Raw genomic sequence first — 6,000 nt, 5'->3', positions numbered from 1 at the left:
CATCTGGCAGTTGCTCTGTTTTTCCTGCTCTATTTCTAGATAGTTGGCAGCCAAGAGATGCTCCAGATGGAGCAGGTAGGAGGGGAAGAGCCCCTTTGCTCCTCCATTTCCCTGGGAAGCTGCAATTGCTGTCTGCCCTCCTGTGTATTGTCTCCTCTTACCATGTCACTTGGGCTGTACGTCCTCAATGCTGAGTGCTCAACTGCAGCTCCATACAGGAACCATTCAAAGGAGTGGAAGAGAACTGCAGTGAGAAGCAGAGAGATAGCATTAGCGGAGCACTGACTGGGTGGCTGGCCACATCACAGCCCCTTGTGTTGTGGACTTTTCTTTGGACATCTCAGTGAGCCTCTCCCAGGGTCTCTCCCAGCCTGGCACTTTCAATGAGCACAGTCTTGATCCCAAGACCGCTGAGTAAAACCTGTGACTCAGGAGCTAGAAAACCAAGAGGTACTTCACTGAATTTCACTGAATTTTTTAGAGTTGGAAGGGACCATAGAGATCATCTAGTCCAACTCCCCTGCTGAAGCAGGATTGCCTAAAGCATGTTAGAGCATGTTACTCAGGATTGCATCCAGGCGGGTCTTGAAAATCTCCAAAGAAGGGGACTCCACACCCTCCCTGGGCAGCCTGTTCCAGGGCTCTGTCACCCTCACTGTGAAGAAGTTTTTTCTCATATTTGAGTGGAACCTCCTATGTTCCAGCTTGTGCCCGTTGCCCCTCGTCCTCTCACTGGCAACCACTGAAAAGAGTCTGGCTCCCTCCTCCTTCAACCCACCCTTTAGATACTTGTAAGCATTAATAAGGTCTCCCCTCAGCCTTCTCTTCTCCAGACTAAAGAGTCCCAGCTCTCTCAGCCTTTCTTCATAAGGGAGATGCTCCAATCCTTGAATCATCTTTGTTGCCCTTCACTGGACTCTTTCCAGTAGTTCCCTGTCCCTCTTGAATTGGGGAGCCCAGAACTGGATGCAGTATTCCAGTTGTGGCCTCACCAGTGCAGAGTAGAGGGGGAGAATGACTTCCCTCGACCTACTAGCCACACTCTTCCACACTTGTGGAAGCCTCCTCTCTCCTGTCCCTGGGCAGGGCAGCTCCATATGTCCCACTGCAGTCATGGGTGGCAGGGCTGCAGAAGAGGATATGCACTGGAAGGCTAGAGCTGCCCCAGCTCACCTGCTGTATTTATTTCCTGCATCGCCAGGCATATGGAAGAGTGGAGGCGAGGGAAGGCCCGCTGGCTGCCTCCCTCCTTGCCTGGGCTTGGCTTTGTCCTGCCCTTGTCCAGGCTCTGTTGCTCTTGGCAATTCTTGGTTCTCCTGAACCACACATGTCTGAGAACTGTGGCTGCTCCTGACTGCAGAGTGGGTCTGCCGGCGGGAGGCCTGGAGGGGCAGGGTTGCTACTCTGGAGGGGTCTCCTCCTCGGCCACTGGTGGACCCAGCCTGAGGCACTCCAGGTCTTCATAATCCAAACTCTCACTGCTTTTCTGAGGGAGGGAAGAGCAGATTCAGCAGTAGCTTGCAGACCCTCCACACACCCCAAATAGCACAAAGAGGAATACCCAGCTGTGACCACTGCTGACATTCAGGGGGCAGGGAAGTGTCACCCACCCACCAGGGCCTCTCCCCTACCCCAAGACTCCCCAGTGCCCAGCTAGTAGTGTTCCCCAGTGTGTGCAGAAGAGGCCAAGCTGCTTGGCCAGAATGGGTCACCCCCAAGAGAGATGCTGCCACAGTGACTCTATCAGCTCAGGACACAGTCCATGCCCCATCCCCTTTTCCTGCTGCAGATCCTCAACATTCACCTGCCCACAGGGTAGAGTCAGTATCTCCATGAAGGGCTGGACACCCACAGTCTGATAATACTGAACCATTTCAGTGAGCGAGGTGTGAGCCCAGTCTTTCCCCAGGATGACATAGCATGCATTGGGCTGTATCTCGCTCATGTAGCGTCTGCAGTAGCCTTCACCCCTGGGGAGGCGGACAGACAGAAATAGTCATGGCATGGGGCCACAGCATCTCTCCAGGACCCAGTCATTGCTTTCTGCACTTGCTGTCTCAAGAGGCCAGGAGCCACAGTAACAAATATCACAAAGATGCAGGAGATGCTCCATCCTGGAGTGACACATGCTGTGCTAATAGGTGCTGGAGGTTCAGCATTTTCCCCAAAGTCAGTGACGGGGCAGGAGAATCCTGGCAGCTGGATCCAATCCCCAGCAGACTATATTGCCTCCCATGCCTGTTGTCTACATTACAACTCTGCCCTACCCCTCTCTTGATGCTGTACAAAGACTATGCCCTTGTAGCACTTTGATTGCCTGTCCTCAGGCCCTCCTCTAGACTCATCTCCTCTGCTCCAGTCAATGCTTCTTCCAACCCGATTTGCCCACTCAGTCATATAGCTCAGCCCAAGCAGGACTTGCATCCTGCATGCTTTGGAGCCACAGCACCCCACCCACAAACAGATCTAGTTTTTGACAAGAGACAGACTCTGCAGTGTCCTGTCTGCTACTCCAAACTGTCTCAGGCACCCACAACAGGAGAGGCTGAGCATCATCCTCAATGGACCGCTCCGTGGAGGAGATTAACTCCTCCAGCCATACATAGCTCAGTTTAGGACCTTCTTTCTCCTTCCCTGCAAGGCTCATTACCTGTATGTCAGGGTATAGCCTGGTTGGCTCTGGCTGATCTGAACAAGGAAGCAACCCAAAGGCTTGTCAATCAGCAAATTTTCAGCTTCCCTGGAAGCAAGAATGAGCTTTTCAGTAGACAGTGAGCAGCTGCCTCTGTGCAGGGATTCCCAACTTATCTCACGTGCTACCAGTCCACAGGGAGGCCAGCATCAGCCCCACGTGTTCCCAGCTAGAGGTTTCCAGACTCAGGCTTGCTGGTGCATTAGCATGCTGAGAAGGCACGATACTCTCAGCCAAAGCCTCTCCAATCAGGGCTGCTCCAAACCTGCTCCAGCAGTCTGACTAGTGCAATAGCAACAGCTGCCTTCCAGCACAGAGCACATTACAAAGCATCACTGAGATGAGGAGGATGTGTACATGTGCATTTCCTATGCTCCAGGGCTGACAGAAGAAGTCAGGATGCTGTGGGGTAGTGGTGCTCAGCATAAATTAAGCCCAGTGCCTTGGAAAACACCAACTTGGATTATACCACTCTGGCTCTCTAAACTTCCTGCTGGAAGGAGGTCTTCCCCTTCTCTGCCCAATAAAGTACCACTTTGTGCCTGTCATCTGCCTTGCTCCAGGCTAAAGGTGACTGCAAATCACCAGTGCAATTTCGGATTGCTCTGGCTGCTCTGTTATATGAGGCTGAGCTTACACTGCTGTACAGAGACTTAAATCCAGCAACAGGAAACACGACTTAAAAAGTATTTAATATTCAGTATCTTTGGGAAGGATCTGCAGGCAGAGAACCTGCTATGTCCTTCATTGTGAAGTGTTCATGGCTAGCCTATATTTGAATTCAGAGAATTTTGTCTTCCAGGCGCTAGTTCCTCTCCTGCATTCTTGGATCTTTGGACAAAACACAGGTGGGGACCTGTTAATTATCTTAAAAGTGTTAATTTTTTATATATATATAAAATAATTATCTTTAAATTGTTACCTTGTTAATTACCTTAAAACAGAGGATGCAGAGAAGGCGGAGTTGCTGAATGCCGCCTTTGCTTCAGCCTTTACTGCTCAGGCCAGCCCTCAGGAGTCCCGCACTTCGGAGGAAACAGAGAAAGTCTGGATGAAGGAAGACTTCCCCTTGGTGGAGGAAGATCAAGTTAGAGAACAGTTAAGTAAACTGGATACCCGCAAGTCCATGGGTCCTGATGGGATGCACCCACGAGTGCTGAGGGAGCTGGCAGAAGTCATTGCTGGGCCTCTCTCCATCATCTTTGAAAGGTCCTGGAGAACAGGTGAGGTGCCCGAGGACTGGAGGAAAGCCAATGTCACTCCAGTCTTCAAAAAGGGCAAGAAGGAGGACCCAGGAAACTACAGGCCAGTCAGCCTCACCTCCATCCCTGGAAAGATGATGAAATGGCTGGTTCTGGGCATCATCTCAAAGCATCTGGAGGAAAAGAAAGCTATCAGAAGTAGTCAACACAGATTCACCAAGGGGAAATCATGTCTGACTAACCTGATAGCCTTCTATGATGGCATGACTGGATGGATAGATGAGGGGAGGGTGGTGGATGTTGTCTACCTTGACTTCAGCAAGGCTTTTGACACCATCTCCCACAGCATCCTCATAGGTAAGCTTAGGAAGTATGGGTTAGATGAATGGACAGCGAGGTGGATTGAAAACTGGCTGAAAGGCAGAGCTCAGAGGGTCGTGATTAGTGGCACAGAATCTAGTTGGAGGTCCGTAACAAGTGGTGTTCCCCAGGGGTCAGTACTGGGTCCGGTCCTCTTCAATATATTCATCAATGACCTGGATGAAGGGATGGAACGTACCCTCAGCAAGTTTGCTGATGACACAAAACTGGGAGGGGTGGCTGACACACCAGAAGGCTGTGCCACCATACAGCGAGACCTGGACAGGCTGGAGAGTTGGGCAGAGAGGAACCTGATGAAATTCAACAAGGGCAAGTGTAGGGTGCTGCACCTGGGGAGGAATAACCCCATGCACCAGTACAGGGTGGGGGCTGACCTGCTGGAGAGCTCCTCTGAGGAAAAAGACCTGGGAGTCCTGGTGGACAACAGGATGACCATGAGCCAGGAATGTGCCCTTGTGGCCAGGAAGGCCAATGGCATCCTGGGGTGCATCAGGAAGAGTGTGGCCAGCAGGTGGAGGGAGGTTATCCTGCCCCTCTACTCTGCCCTGGTGAGGCCCCATCTGGAGTACTGTGTCTGATTCTGGGCTCTCCAGTTAAAGAAGGACAGGGAACTGCTGGAGAGGGTACAGCAGAGGTCTACAAAGATGATTAGGGGCCTAGAACATCTCTCTTATGAGGAAAGGCTGAGGGACTTGGGTCTTTTTAGTCTGGAGAAGAGAAGACTGAGGGGGAATCTGATCAATGCTTATAAATACTTAAAGGGTGGCTGTCAAGAGGATGGGTCCAGTCTTTTTTCAGTGGTGCCCAGTGACAGGACAAGAGGAAATGGGCACAAACTTGAACATAGGATGTCCCATCTAACCATGAGGAGGAACTTCTTTACTTTGAGGGTGGCAGAGCACTGGAACAGGCTGCCCAGAGAGGTGGTGGAGTCTCCGTCTCTGGAGACATTCAAAACCTGCCTGGACACATTCCTGTGCAGCCTGCTCTAGGTGAACCTGCTTTGGCAGGGGGGTTGGACTAGATGATCTCCAAAGGTCCCTTTGAACTCCATATCATTCTGTGATTCTGTGAAAAGCTGTGGCTAGAAAAAAATGCTGAATGTGCCTTTGTCACTCCCTGAGGGAAACACACTGGATTATATTCCTTCAACTAGTGCAGAGCCCTCAATACCTGAACCACATTAATGAAGAGCAATGTAGACTCTACTGTGAGCAGGTAGTCAAAATTATGAGAACCGTCTTCTACTCACTAAGCTGCCAGATCACAGATTTTAAAAAAATAAAAAATTACAGATCTATGTTCTCATCTGTAATTCCAAGGCACAGGATGCATAAAAAACAAAGTCTCACAGAAGGGCCTCTGTTAACCATCTATCTCCCTGGTACCCTTCAGACACTACTCAATAAAAGCAAAGCTCTTCTGTGCAGTAGACAGTATTTCCTTGGCATCAGCCCACAGGATAACATTTCCCATAAGCAACCATCACAGGGTTCATCAGGAGCATTAGAGACATTGCTTTATCCCACCTACTTTACCAGGTAATAAAGCACATGAACTGAAAGCTGCACCCTCTCATTCCCCACTACCCACACATCTTCCCCACAGATGAAAACAAGGCACAGCATGTGACAGTCTGATGTTTGTCATACTGTGTGGTGCATAGCTGGAAGTTGCTCAGATGCTTCAGTGTCCCGGTTTGAAGTTAAACTGAACCAATTTTCT

This window comes from Numenius arquata, chromosome W, assembly GCF_964106895.1.
Source record: "Numenius arquata chromosome W, bNumArq3.hap1.1, whole genome shotgun sequence".
Lineage (NCBI taxonomy): Eukaryota > Metazoa > Chordata > Aves > Charadriiformes > Scolopacidae > Numenius > Numenius arquata.
Note: the sequence above shows the minus strand (reverse complement) of the source record.